This window comes from Doryrhamphus excisus, linkage group LG1, assembly GCF_037039965.1.
Source record: "Doryrhamphus excisus strain RoL-2023G ecotype Guam linkage group LG1, RoL_Dexc_Guam_v1.1, whole genome shotgun sequence".
Classification (NCBI taxonomy): Eukaryota; Metazoa; Chordata; class Actinopteri; order Syngnathiformes; family Syngnathidae; genus Doryrhamphus; species Doryrhamphus excisus.
In genome coordinates, this window is record NC_136357.1 from 16903818 (window position 1) to 16919836 (window position 16019).

Consider the following 16019-nt stretch of genomic DNA (forward strand, 5'->3'; position numbering starts at 1 on the left):
AATAGTACTTCATGCTCCATTTCAACGTAAATAGACTACACTGTTTAATGTGGACACTTTGGGGCTGCCTCACAATCTGTGCCTTGCTCACAGGCATTTGGAAAGGATATGATATTCGGGGAATATGTACATGCCTTTACATTGTTCTAAATTAGCGCAATGCAACTGTTGTAAGTGTTTCATTAGTAGTCACTAGTCAATTAGCAGGTTTGACACATTACTTTACATACTACGTAGGGACATATGGAAGCCATTACATTTTTGTGTCACAGTAATCGATGATATCTTGGCACACGAGTGTCCCAACTAACTGATTTAGACGTTTTGCTTAGAAATGTGAGCTAAAATTTGGGTACAAACTTCTAGTTATTGGCAGGCATAGCCGAGGACAGCTATGTAGGAGGTTCTGTCAATTCAGGGCTAGCAGCGTTAGCATTAGCAGACATTAGGGACATATGGAAGCCATTACATTTTAGTGTCAAAGTAATCCACTCGATGATATCTTGGCACACGAGTGTCCTAACTAACTGATTTAGACTTTTTGCTTGAAACTGTGAGCTAAAATTTGGGTACAAACTTCTAGTTATTGGCAGGCATAGCCGAGGACAGCTATGTTGGAGGTTCTGTCAATTCAGGGCTAGCAGCACCAGCATTAGCAGACATTAGCTAGTCATCAACACATCAGAAAATCATACGTACATTACAGGAATCTAATTAATGATATTTATTATGTATTACTATGTATTACGATGACAAGAACAACATCAAATTTAAAAGACAAAATGAATACAAGTCACCATCCACCAGCCTGAAGTTAGCTTGCTAGCTTGCTAGCTTGCTAGCTTGCTAGCTTGCTAGATAGATAGATAGATAGATAGATAGATAGATAGATAGATAGATAGATAGATAGATAGATAGATAGATAGATAGATAGATAGATAGATAGATAGATTTCTCAATGGTATTTCAAATCGCACACATCCTGTTTTCTGGGGTTATGAATGATAAACCAATGCGACCGGATATGCGGTTTGACAAGTGAGAGAAACGTGTGCTTCCTGAATCGATGATTGTATAATTAATGATTGCGGAGACATGCTCCAGGTATCGCAAGACAAGCAACCGGTTGACAGTCCGTACGTACATTAGCATTACTGAAGACAAGAATGGATGTAAATAGCAGCAACTACTTTATAACGATAACATTTATCTCATTTATAATCTATTTTGTAAAACTAAGTCAACATCAAATTAAAAGCACAAAATAAATACAGACACATCGTTTATGAGTATGAGCCTGTCGTTTGTATTAGTATATATATATAATGTATATAGTTTATACATTGCTGTTTGATGTGTGTTCTTGCATGACTTACAGTACCACGAGGATGTGCAACAAGCAACTATCAAATCTTACCTTTGTGTATTCTCACATAGTATCAGCATTTTATTTTCCAAATATGAGGAAAAAAGAAAAATGCAGTGTGGGAGAAAGTTATATGATGTGTTCAGGGACCGTGAACCAAAGTGGGACAGGTCGCAAACATAAACATGCAAAACTCTGGGTTTTAAAACTATATTATTTTTTGAATAAAAGCAACATTACATATTTGCAATATGTATTCCCATTTATATAAAACTCAATGTAGTTAACAAATTCTTATAAAAAAACAGGGCTGTCAATCGATTAAAATATCTGATTGAGATTAATCGCATTTTATCTGCAGTTAACTCAGAATTAATCACATTTAATCACATATACTTATACGTTTTTATCTATAATAAGTAGGTGAAATGGTTTTGTGGTAAATAATTTGATGTACAACTACAACAATAATTACATTTCCATTTTTTTAAATTACATTATTATTTCATTAAATTACATTATAAATTTTATGTAAAAGGATATCAATTTCAAAACATTGGGCCATTATTTAAAACAATACAGTCAGCAAGCATATTTTTGTATTACTATTTTTTCTTTATTGTTAGCATATTAGCTCTTAAAGTTGCTCACAAACGTTCAGCAAATACAAAATGTGAGCAAGTGAGACCTCTTAAACTGACACAAACAATGTCAGCTCAAAATAAGATTTGTTTTTTTTTTATGAGTTTTTTATGAGATTTTTTGGAACATTCAGAAAGGATTATTATTCAAGATTTGCCTGAATGCACCTTTCTGATTTAACCTACTTTTTCATTGAACACACCTTCTACCATCTTCCGAAATACTATAAGATTGACAGTTTTATAAAATTGCATTGTCTATTTTATAATGAAATATTAATGTGTACATCAATAAATGTAAGTGCAGAATTGTATGTAATTATATTGGCTCATCACTTTATATATTTTTCATATTTTCAGAAAGGTTTTTAAAAAAATACATCTTTGATCCATCTTTGTGTATTTATTGGTTGTTAATTGTTTTCATGGTTCCTTTTCCCCTGTTTTTACCATTTTTGCTGGAGGGTTTTCCCTGGTGAGGTGTTCTGGGCATATTCTGCCGAGAGGGGGCCCCAGGGGAAGACCAGGGACACAAGAGGTGGCCAGAGATCAGGAAGTCTGAGCTTCCCGACTGATAATGCTGCCCCGAGCTGCACTGAGAGCGATTGTAGTTGAGAGAAGAGAGGTACTAGTTTTGTCGCGGCTGGAGCTGGCCGATGTGCGAACCATCCGTGGGACTCGGCCGGGGCTGTTGATCTGGGCTTGTTCAGGTCAATCGCAATTGATGGGTCGGCAACCCTTGGCATACAATATGGTGTTCATCTTGTCTTATTATTATAACGCATAAGTCCAGTTCGTAACAAAACATCCATCTTAGCCATCTATTAGCATGCTATCAAAATGGAAACCAGAGCGGAAAGGCATTTTGCGTGACCGTGACGGATTCCTTGGATATACATTATTACTTACGCTAAACACCGGCATTTATCTGTTTGTTTATGTTGAAAATAATCAGAAACATTTTGGAATGAACACTTATATGCTAGGTGTACGTTTAAAAGTCATAGCATTTCAGTATGTGGAATCAAACTATGGAATGGATTGAGTAAGGACCTCAAACGATGCACAACGATGAGCCAATTCAAGAAACAATACAAGCAGTTGATGTTTGCTAAATACAAGGATGAAGAGTCTTGAACCAGTCATGATGTGCTATATATATCACTATATTGACACTTACTATGGTACCCATTATGGCATTGGATGCTCATATCACCTCCTATTTTGGTACGAGGTGCATTATTAAAAAAAAAACAAAAAAAAAACCTTAAACTGTATTATGGAAAGCAGGAAGTGAACAAATGTAACAGTTACTGATTGTAAAAGTACCAGATGGAGGGGTAGGATTTAATAAGCTTTGCTTCTTCCTACTCCTTTTGGACATGTGGAACTGTGAACTGATTATGTGATGCATTCAATTGTAATCTGATGCATGTTCAAATGAAATAAAACCAATTTGGGTGAAATTCTCAGGAATTGTTGGGAATGTGATCTAGAAGAACTGATTAAATTTGGGGTTGTGATCCGGATCCCTGTCTGCATCCAGGAATGTTTTAAAGCGCACTTTACATTGGAAAATGGGATCTTCAAGAAGGGACTAATGATGCTAAATGAGGTTCCGTTGTACTGCAAGACCTCTGACATGCTGATTTAAAAATGGTAAAAGATTCTCAAATATTGCACAAAAAATAGTTTTCACCCCGGCTTCAGATGACACAGCAAAGTGCTTTTTTATATCAAACTGAGCACAACCGTGAATTAGTAGGTAGTAATTTTCAGGCTTCTCCTCTCGGTAAATGATCTTGCAGTGGTGAGCTTGTCAGCGGTGAGAGCGTTGGAGGTTAGAGCTTGTGTGAGTGTGGTCCAAAGCTGTTTGCTGCACTTCTTATTGGCTTCTCCGTGTTGTCGGCCAGCCTGTATGCTGCTTCACTGGATCAGAATAGTACTTCATGCTCCATTTGAAATTAAATACACTACAATGTTTAATGTGGACACCTTGGAGCTGCCTCACAATCTGTTTCTTGCTCACAGGCATTTGGAAAGGATATTATATTTAGGGCACGTGTACATACATTTGCATTGTTCTAAATCAGTGCAATGGCATTGTTGTAATTACAGTGTTTGGATTAGTGGAGAAATCGAATGAGAATAAACTAAATGATGTTTTCTTATGTGATTATTTTTAAAAACAAAAAAGACACCATTTTATGAGGATATGGTTGTGATATCAAAAACCATCCCTCTCGGTACTGGCCATTTTTGGTGATTTTGACAGATTTTTCAAGGCACACAGACTTCCTGTTTGTTGTGCAGCATGTATTTCTATGGGAAAGTTGCAGGCCAAGTTCTTATAAAATGCACTTCTTCCACTTTTTCTGTCTAAAAACTGCACAAAACGTCCCCTCTTCTATTGTAGAGTTGCATCATCATGTAGACATATAGATACATATTTGTATCGGCTCGTTGCGTCACTGCTTGTGTTTTTTTTGGTCTGCTAATTTGACTGAGGAGATAGAAAAATGTTGCTTGAAGTACTGAAGGCTGTGAAAAATACAGTAAAAGATGATTTCCCTATTAAAAATTAAAATAAAATTAATTTATTATTTAAATAATTTTTAAAAATTAAATAAAAAAAATCAAATGACTTAGATAACTTAATTTCCCACCTTGACCAAATTTACTAGTGAAAATGCCTGGGCAAGTTTGAAGCTGAAAACAAACGAATATATTAAAGTGTATGAAGTATATTTTCATTTAGAAATACTTTACAATGTACAGGTACATCTAATGATGTTGAAGCTTAAATTTTATTTGCGTTATTCATAGAGATGTTTATTACATTTAGCACTTAACTTTAACTATACAAAAGGAAAATTGTGCCAGCTGTGCTGTAATTGCATGTTGATACTGAATATTGTTTATTCAAATAAAAAACTTTTGAATTTTGATTACAATTTGGTTCATTTCATTTAATTAGCTGGATGAACCCAAGTTTTAAGAGTAATAAACTTGAAAAAAAGTCATTGAAATGTCCAAATATTAAGTCTATTCAATTTAAAATGATAATTATTCCAAGATGTTATCATGACTTAAAAATATTGACGCAAATTATGCATTTTTTTTTTAATTGAGGCAATGTATTAGCAAACAAACTATTTTCAGCCTTGGCAGAGGTCTTTTGAAACTTTCTGCTGGTGATTCCATCCAGTACGACCTTGAGTTTGCTATGTCAAACAAGGCAGGCCGAGGGCCAATGTCAGTCACAGTGACTATGTGGTCTACAGGGGACAAAGCAGCTCCATTATGGCCAACGTTTTAGCTTTTTCTTGCTTCTTTCTTTGCTGTCCTCTCACTTTGAGCGCTGCATTCCCAGTAGAAACTGGTGCAAGGAAAATTGGGATGTCTTTCCTTGCAGGCAACATATGGCCTGCAAATTTCTCTGCAATGTCACTGAAGCAAAACGAACCATGTAATTTTCTATTTTCTGGTGGTGCTTTGACATCTTGTCAAACACCAACATGATAACGCAAGATTATATATATATGATAACTATCTAACTATCTTTTAAACCATGCACGAATAAACTTCACCCTTAAAGGCTCACTGCCATGATCTATCAACTTTGCTTAAATACTATGTTATATATTATGTGTAATTATGTTCTACATTGTTTTTCAAAGCAAACTTGCGTACAAATTTGCAGAAATTACATTAATAGTTCATGGCAGCCATGATGATATCAACGCGGAAAAGCATAATTTCTGGAAATGACATCAGCGAGTAACACCTCTCTAATGCACTTCACCTTCCTGGTGAACGTTTCTCATTGCAGAAACAAACCCAGTCAAGGTGGAAAAATAAAGCAAAAGGGCACAATGTAACTACTAAAAGCTAAAATGTTACTAATAACTAGTGACAACACAAAGAATAATGTCTTTCAATATTTAAAAAAAATTATAAAAAATATATATACTGTGTATTTTTAATTATATGAGGTGTCAATTATTTAAAAATCTGATTAATCACAGTTTTCAAATTAATTAATCATGATTAATCACCTTTTGCAACTATATCTGAACAGACAGACAGACATACTTCCTTTATTGTCATTGCACAATAACACAGCAGTGAAATTGCCGACAAAATGGCGTTCCCTGGCTCCCGTATAATAATAATAAATAATAATAATAATGTGGTGAATAAATAGATGACATCAAATATGAACAAAAATGTACAGCGTAAACAGTAAATTGCACAAATAATTTAAATAATTTTGAATAAATCATAATTTGTATTATTATAATTATTATTGTTATAATAAATTTGTGTAAATAGTTTTTCGTGTGCGTGTGGGCAGGTACAGGGGCTTATTTGGCATGCACCAGTCTGATGGCCAGGGGGAAGTAGTTGTCTCTAAACCTGGTAATTTAAAAAAAATATTACCTTTGACAGCCCTAATATTATCAGATCACTGGTATTTCTTGTCTCCAAAAGTGCTGATCCAATGTTGTGCATGGTCTGGTCTCATAACACCCATAAGGGCATTATTATTGTGGTCACGTTATTGTGCTCATATGTGTGGCTGCAAATGTGTTACGGTACTAGGGGAGGTGAGTGGGGGTCAGACAGGAAGTCATGTCAGGGTTCAGAGTTGAGTTTTAGCTTGGTGGGGGTCACGGTCACAACAGAAGCTGATGTTAGGGATTATTGTGCCTGCTGTGCGATATTTCAAACCTGCAATAGAAGCATGTTGTTCTGGCAATCAAGCCTGGTGCTTGTGTGTCTCACCTAAAATTACAGTAACATTACTGACACCCAGTGACCAGTGTAGAATACTACATGCCATATTTAAATGCTTCTTCTGAATGCTTTATTTTTGTATTTTACTTCATGTAATCATTTTTTTATGCTAGAATTTTTTTTGTGTGATAAATATGCATGAAACTGTGATGATTTATTATACAGTTTTTGAAAAGTAAAATTTGAAGCACAAAGTATACTGTATACATTATCAATGTTTTTCTCATTTTTTTACTCATTGTATTCCTCTTTTCTCTCTATTCATTTATTGATTTTTTTTCCATGTATTATTATTATAAATTTTATATATATATATATATATATATATATATATATATATATATATAGCTTTTTTATCTCCAGTATACAGGAAATGAACAAACTATCAGTAATTGTTGCAATACGGCAAAGAGGTCAGATTTAATGAGCTCTTACTCCTTATTTCGGAATGTTGACTCGTGCAAGTGTAAACATGATTCGCCTTCATGTTACTTTGTTAGGAACGTTTGAAATAAATCAAACCATTACCATTCTTAATCCATTATTTCAGTGCAATATTAGTGTCTATTAGCTTACATAAGAGAGTCGACCGCGGCTGATGTTGCGCTCGTCATTATTGGAACGCTGTCGTGGTTCAAAGCGGGGACTCGTTGTAAATGTAATTGCCTTCTTCCGAGATTAGACCCTCTCATTAACTTGTTTGGCATGAAATTAAATAGAACAGCGTGCCTTTTAAATTATCATTACATCTGTACACAACATTATTGCATTTGGATTACATAAATCCCACAGAAAGATAAACACGCCGCCAAGCTAACAACAAGTTAACATGGCGGCTCAGGAAGAAGAAAAATTCAAAATATACACACAAAAAGTCGATGAGGGCTAAAACTGATGGACACATGTTGGTCAAAAGGTTTGATTGGAGCTCTGTGCCCGATTCCAATCACCACTGCCGCCCAAGTGCTCCTTCAGATGACAGCTTTGATTTCCTGTACCAGGAACGTGGCTGCCAGCTCTCAAGCTGTCAGGGCTTTTATTTTCATTAGTTCTCTCTGCTGCTGCAGCCAGAGGCCACGCAACACAACAAGCTGACTGATGGCTGTTGTGTTTGCTCTGCTATATTCCCTTTGCAATTGGTCCCTAAACTGCAGACACCGTCGTACACTTGATTGTCACTATTACCATATTCCTCACAACACACTGTTACTGGTATTTATGTAGCCCGTGGTTACATCGACACAATAGCATTGTGCACATGACGCTGTAATATGCATGCCAAGCCAGTAGATGGCGATACCACTTTGAAACCTGTAACAATTTTGATCAGAAACGTATTTTCAGTGTCGTTTGTCCGCATGTGTACAAGTAGAAAACGTACACAAACATGCTTTAGCCTGTCCCATTACATCTGGAACAAGAACATCATACCAACAGTAAAATATGGTGGTGGTAGTACGATGGTTTGGGGCTGTTTTGTTGCTTCAGGACCAGAAAGACTTGCTATGATAAATAGAACCATGAATTCTTCTCTTCGTTTCCCTTAAGGGGTTGCCACAGCAAACCATGTCCTCCTTCACTACATCCATAAACCTCCTCTTTGGTCTTCCTCTACGCCTCCTACCTGGCAGCATCCTTCTACCAATATATTGACTAGCTCTCCTCTGGACATGTCCCAACCATCACAGTCTGGCCGATAACTGACTTTATCTCCAAGGCCTCTAACATGTAATGTCCATCTGATGTACTCCTTCCTGATCCTATCCATCCTGGTCACTCCCAATGAGAACCTCAGCATCCTCGTCTCTGCTACCTCCAGTACTGTACATTTTTCGATGTATTTATAGTGAGTGATATTGGCCAGGGGTGCCATATAAGTGGAAAGGTGGGGGTAGTGGAGGCACCAGATTTCCTGGCCACACCCATGCTATGTGATCTTAAATAAGGAACCATAAACTCAAAACATATTTGACTTAGCACGGCGGACGAGTGGTTAGCACGCAGACCTCACAGCTAGGAGACCAGGGTTGAATTCCACCCTCGGGCATCTCTGTGTGGAGTTTGCATGTTCTCCCTGTGAATGCGTGGGTTTTCTCCGGGTACTCCGGTTTCCTCCCACATTCCAAAAACATGCTAGGTTAATTGGTGACTCCAAATTGTCCATAGGTATGAATGTGAGTGTGAATGGTTGTTTGTCTATATGTGCCCTGTGATTGGCTGGCGACCAGTCCAGGGTGTACCCCGCCTCTCGCCCAAAGACAGCTGGGATAGGCTCCAGCACCCCCTGCAAACCTTGTGAGGAAAAGCGGTAGAAAATGAATGAATGAGTGAAATATAACTTGTGAAACTTGCAAAGGATGAGACGCTTTGATTCTTGAGTCCTCACCAATGTGAAGATACATGTTTTTTCATTAATAATTTAGTTTTTTGAACATAATTGTTATGATTGTGTTTTGTGCCCTGTGCTGCTGCTCTCTCTTTTGGCTCTGCATTGGGCCTTTTTTTGGAGTTCTTGGGCAGAGCCACTGCTGCCTGTTTGGCATTTCCCATGAGGCCTTCTTAAGCACACTCCTGACTGCACTCTGACGCCGGACTGCTTTCTTGTCCCTGTTCCCTGCCTGTGTTTTTCCAGTCTCGCTCTTGCCTTGGATGCTTGTGCTTTATGTTTTGTTTTTGGCTTTGCTCAGTCTTTTGTTGTTAATTAGTTTTTTTTTGCTTTTCACTACAACCGCGTGTCATAGTTGTTTGTGGGTTTTGCTCGTACATTGCTTGTATCTACTGTAAGTGCACTTTTTGTAGTTTTTTTTTTATTTTTCACATTTGAGTCACCAGAAGGGTCAAATACAATGTGTATCTTGTACAAAAAAGCGATCCACAACACGGCACATGGAAAATATGTTGAGAAGGTCATCAGAGAAGTAAACAAGGAGGTGTTATACTCTTGATATCCGATGTTTAGTTTATATTGTTGTTGGATTATACACCTACAAACAATCAGTGATTAGAGCTACTGTGATTGTTCCTTGCCAGATTGTTGCCTTGTTTTTCTTGCCTTGTCTTGTGTAGATGTATTCCTTGTCGCCTACTTTTCCTGTAAGAAGTTGAGACATCTCGTATTTTTTATTTTGCTACTTTTTTCTTTTGTTTATACTTTTAAATTCCCAGTGACCTTTTGTAATAATTTTTTTTCTCCGCTGCAAGCACCTTTTGTTACTATTAAATACCTTTTTCCACATGTTTGCTTTAGTATAGGTACTCAGTAATGAATAATAATGTAATATAACAAAGGAAATAATAGATTTATGAAGCTGTGTCAGTGTCGGAGAAAGTTATATATAAATTTCACTTTCGCAGCATGCAACTATTTTGCGTTAAAGGCTCATCAAACAAATTATGGCACTTGGCAAAACACAAAAATAAACATGTGAAAATTTTGAGCTGGTATATGTATGTACATTTTACTTGTAATATCATGTATTTAGGAATTATTTCTAAGTTGGGATAAATTTGATGTGCGTTTTCTACCAGGAAAATTATTATAACTTTTTTTAGCAAAAAATTGTGAGACTTGCACATTTCTGGGGCTGCACTGTATATAGCAGGGGTCTCAAACTCAATTTACCTGGGGGCCACTGGAACTAGGGTCTGGGTGAGACTGGGCCGCATCAGGTTTTCAAAAAAAAAAAAAACAACACGCATTTATTAAAAACAGAAAAATGAATAAACTTTGCTTTGGTTCCGATTTTCTAGAATAAAAGCTCTGCTAAAACATTCCACTGTTCTCGAATATCTTACTTTTTATTTTTCTACACAAAATAAGATGAAAAATAAATAAATAAATCAAGAATAAAGAAAATCAATCAATCAGTAATAAATAAATATAATAATAATAATTAAACAGCAAATAATAAAAACTTAAGAAACCACATATAGTTGGTGGGTAGACAAATTATTTTTTTCAGATTAAAATGAACAAAGCATTATTAGAACCCTGTAGACATGACAAAACACGACTATAGTCACATTTATACTCTTTTTATTTACAACATATTGCGCAACTGCAGGGTCTTGAGACACATGCTAACTCGCAAACTAGAGAGCTAGCAACCTAATCAGTAGCCTCCAAGTTATTTCCTTTAAACTTAAAAAGCCAAAAACTTACCACTTCCACACGGATAGGGAGGATAACTATTAACAGTTATTTAACCTTTAACATGAACATTAATCAAACGTAATAATTTTTTCTGGGTACATGATACCATACAGCATCCATATCAAACTTGCGCGGGCCGCACTAACATTAAACTTTCATATCAAGGCGGGGGCCTCAAACTAGTGTCCTGCAGGCCACATTTGGCCGGTGGGCCACGTGTTTGAGACCCCTGGTATATATATTTATAATGATTAGCACTGACAAATGATATCATTTTCCAAACTGAACACAATGCATGGGTTGGAAGGATTGTTCAGAATGGAATATTAATGACTCACTTTTGCCTCTAGAGGAACAAACTGGTATTACCAGAAGTGAAAGACTGCTACCTTTTAATGGCGATATTGCGACTCCGCAGAGGCAACAAGCAAATGTAGAATTAAAAGAGTTTCAATTGCCATTAATTGAAAGTTTGGGCTAATAGGATTAGGCGCCATTAAAGTCCCATTCCCAGGCTGACAACTTTGGTGGGAACAATGTTGAGGTCAGCGCTTATGACTCAGCAAGAAAACAACACAAGCACCCTCGGTAAAGACCGGGATTGTTCAAATGTCAGGGTCCCGAGGAGAAACACGCCATTAAAACACCACAACAGCAGCAATACCACCACCACCAACAACAACAACAACAACAACAAAGCTAATTTGAAGAGAGGAGGCTCTTGCAGCTTTAGGAGACATTTTCTCCTCCCTTTCCCTTGGTTAATAACGCCGCACATTATTTCCTATGCAGATAGCCACAAAGCGTGAAATCAATTTAAGAGCACAGGACTGCGAGAACAAACTCGACTGGAGAGAGGCAGTTGGAATTTCAATATTTTCTCGTTCAATAAAACATTCATGCGCTCTGTAATTTAATATACAGAGAGTGGGGCGGGGGTGTCCTTCCTGACATTTTTGTTGAGGTTACACAGGGAAATTAAATTGGGAATTGGCTAAAGATTTCCATCTGGTGCATTAAATATAAATGCTGATAAATCAAGTGATGGCCACGCAGAGCTACCATTAATTTCCCATTATGGTTTCAAGAACTAAAGATGAAGTTGGACACAGAACACACCAAGGATACGGTATGGTAGACAACAAAAACAACAGCATGTAAAAAAAAGCTGTAATAATGCAAGAATAAAGTCAAAATATTAAGGGAAAAAGTTGCAATTTAGGAAGAATAAGCTTGTAATATACTGAGGGAAAATAATGTAATTTTATGAACATAGAGTGTATTTATCAAAGAAAAAATATGTTGTTTGGAACCCAAGGACCACCCGCTTGTCTTGTATATATTTCAAACATGGTATGAAAAATAGTGAAAATAGTGAGCGGAAAACCTATATTAGTGGATTGAATTTTTTTTAGAATAATCTATTTTTTTCATTTTAAAGCCTCATATTAAAAAAAAAAAAGCTGTAATATTTTGAAACACAAAACAAAATAAATTTGGAATTTTTTAAAACATTTGGTTGGAAAAAATATACAATATGATGGGAATAACTCAGACTTCAACGGGAATAAAGTCACAATACTACTTGAAGAACATTTATGGGGACTTTTTTTCTTGGCTGTTTTTAGCCTTATGCATTATTTTAGCTGTTTGAAGATGAACTATATCAGCAAGTTGAAGTATTTGTGTCACGAGCGGGCTTCACCCCCTCGTGACAGCTCTCTTAGTTTCCTTCTTTCCCTCTGTTCCAGTTTCCATGCCCTTATTTTGGTATCCACTTCCTTTGTTGTTCTCTTCCGTTTTCCTTACCCCTGCTCTTTTCACACACCTGCTTCTAATTTCATTATCCCTATTTAGTTCAGGTGCGTGCTCTTTCGGTTGTGGCTTCATTGCGGATTGTCTTTGCTTTGTAGTGGCTGTCGTGTTTCCCCGCTGCCGCCATTTTTGCATTAAACTACCTTTTATTTGCACTTTTGGTCCTGCTCTCTGCATCCTGGGGTCGTATCGCAACACCGCCAAGCGCACCCGTGACAATTTGTGATTTTAGAAATAAGGAGTTAGTATGTTCTCTATAGGCGTCATTATGAATTATCCTTACTGACCTTTTTTGCAGTACATTTAGTGAGTGAAGATTGCTTTTATAGTTTTTAACCCCATATTTTCCACACAATAAGATTCATTGTCTCCACTATGTAGCTGTGCTGCCCTCAGTCTCTTCTTGGATAAACATCTCCTTACCAGCAGAAACACCCTGAGACAGGGGTGGGCAAACTTTTTGACTCACGGGTCGCATTGATATGACAAAATTTATGGGGGGCAGACTATATATTTTACACGTAACAGTCCACCTGGTATTATTGTATCTGTAAAATTGTCATGCAATCTGCTATTATTATTTATTATTTTATATCTATATTTAAATATTTGAAAAATAATAAAATATTATAATTATTGCAATAAAATTAAAATAATAATTATTATATTATTATTATGTAAAATATGCAAATATAACAATAATATTATATATAATTAATATAATAATTAGCATTAATATAATAATTATAATAATCATAATAGTTCTAATAATAATTATAATAATCTAATAATGATAATATTATTATTATTATTATTATGTGCTTGTGTCCCTTTTTTCAGGAGCACTTTGTAAACAACAGACCATGTCAAAAAACGAAATTGATAAAACCATCAAAAGGTTGGCTCAGGCCATGATGCCAGGTTGTATGTTGAGTTTAAATGAAATACTTTGGAAAGATTGGGCGGGCCGTATTCAAACACTTGGCGGGCCGGATATGGTCCCCGGGCCGTAGTTTGCCCACCCCTGCCCTGAGAGAACAATGGAAAAAAATCTACTCCATTGTTGTTTTGTTTGTGTGTCCCATTCTGGCTGACGTGATCGATGGGTCCTATTTTATTTGCAGTTTCCATCAAAATTTAGAAATCTGACATCAGGAAAACCACAGTTGTTGCAAGAGTCAAACAAGTCATTATGATCTGGAGCATAGATACATATAATTATGAAGGTGTACATTTTATCGTGAATATATCTGTGTACACCTTACTAGTGCTGTAACATATGAACACATGATGTGTGTAAGAAATATGTTACAACATGTAATGCATGTCCTGATATTTATCGCATGGGAGTGCCCAAAGTGCAACCCAGTCTGATAATTGTATATTTTTTAAAAAAACAAGGTAAAAAAATATATGACTAGTAATTTTAAAAGAATAAAGTGAAAATGTTACTGGATAAGATAATATGTATTCCATGTTAAGTTCATTGGAATAAAGTAATAAAAAAGGAAGTGAAAATAAGAAAAACATTAATTTAAATTTATAATAATTTAATAATTATTATATTATTATTTTGTTATTATTATTATTAATAATATTATTCATAAAATAATAATAATAATAATAATAATAATAATTTAAACTATAATTTATTGAGAACCATGTTACAAAAATAATACAATTATAATAATATTATGAGGATAACATCATTTAAGCAGCATGAAGTTAAAATAGTAATGAAAAAATTTTTTTTAAGTTGTAATATTTTAGACAATAAAATTTTCATTTTTGGAAAATTTGTGAAGAAGAGGAAGAAGAAGAAAGTTGAAATGGTTAGAAAACAAAAAACAACAGCATGTAAAAAAAAGCTGTAATAATGCAAAAATAAAGTCAAAATATTAAGAGAAAAAATTGCAATTTAAGAAGAACAAACTTGTAATATACTGAAGGAAAATAATGTAATTTTATGAACATAGAGTGGAAATATCACAGAAAAAATATGTTGTTTGGAACCCAAGGACCGCCCGCCAGCCTCATGAAATAGAATATGAATGACACTCCAAAATCCAATTTAGAGCGGAAAACGTAAATTAGTGGATTTAATTTTTTTTAAAATAATCTATTTTTTTTTAAATACTTTATTTTAAAGGCTCATATTTAAATTAAATAAATTTGGAATTTTTTTAAACATTTGGTTGGAAAAAATATATAATATGATAGGAATAACTCAGACTTCAATGGGAATAAAGTCATAATACTACTTGAAGAACATTCATGGGGATTTTTTTTTAAGACAGAAGGTGAAATATTTGGGGAAAAAAAACCCAAGTAGCAAAAATGGGGGAAAAAAGCAAAAACCAAAGTACTAATAATATGCTCTGTCAATCATGACTGTGTGTTGACTCATTTTCCATGGGTAGTACATTTATTCTGCCATATAAGCTGTACAATGACTCTATAGTATTTCCAAGTTAACTATTCTTCAGTAATGTCCCTTGATAAGATAACTGAAACATGAGGGTTGTCAAGTAATGAAATAGAAAGAGTGTTGCTGAGGCTTTTAGCAAGACTCAGTGGGTCTCAGTGGTCTAAATGACATTTCCTGCCTGTGACCTGTGGCCCGGCGTGAGAGTCAATAGTTTACACGGAAGGAACAGGTAGCGTGAGATCAATCCTCTTTGTTCCTTTTCCTGTTGCATTGGATGGCAAGGCGTGCGGAGAATGGAGCTTTGTGGTGCAAATGCTGAACTTTGCATCGCCTCGCCAGCAGCAGGACGCGGTGGCGGGCGTGGTTAATTGGCAACCAGCAGAAGAAAGGTTGCATTCAAGACGTTTATGAAGCTAATGTGGATTTCTCCACTGCAGACATTATTATTAGTGGAGCTAATATTTACTTGGAATTAGTTTCAATGAGGGCCGTATAGTCAGGAGATCAAAACGACATGGGTTTGAATCTCCGTTGTGGAGTTTGCATGTTCTTCCCGTGCATGCATGGGTTTTCTCCGGGTACTCCGGTTTCCTCCCACATTCCAAAAACATGCTAGGTTAATTGGTGACTCCAAATTGTCCATAGGTATGAATGTGAGTGGGTATGGTTGTCTATATGCCCTGCTACACTACATGCTTTTTATTGAAGAGATCCACATTTATTTTAATATAACTGATATATTATATTTAGGGCTATCAAAAATACAGAGTGGAGCGTCCCCACACAGTCACACAGAGTCTGACTCTCGCTCTGTCA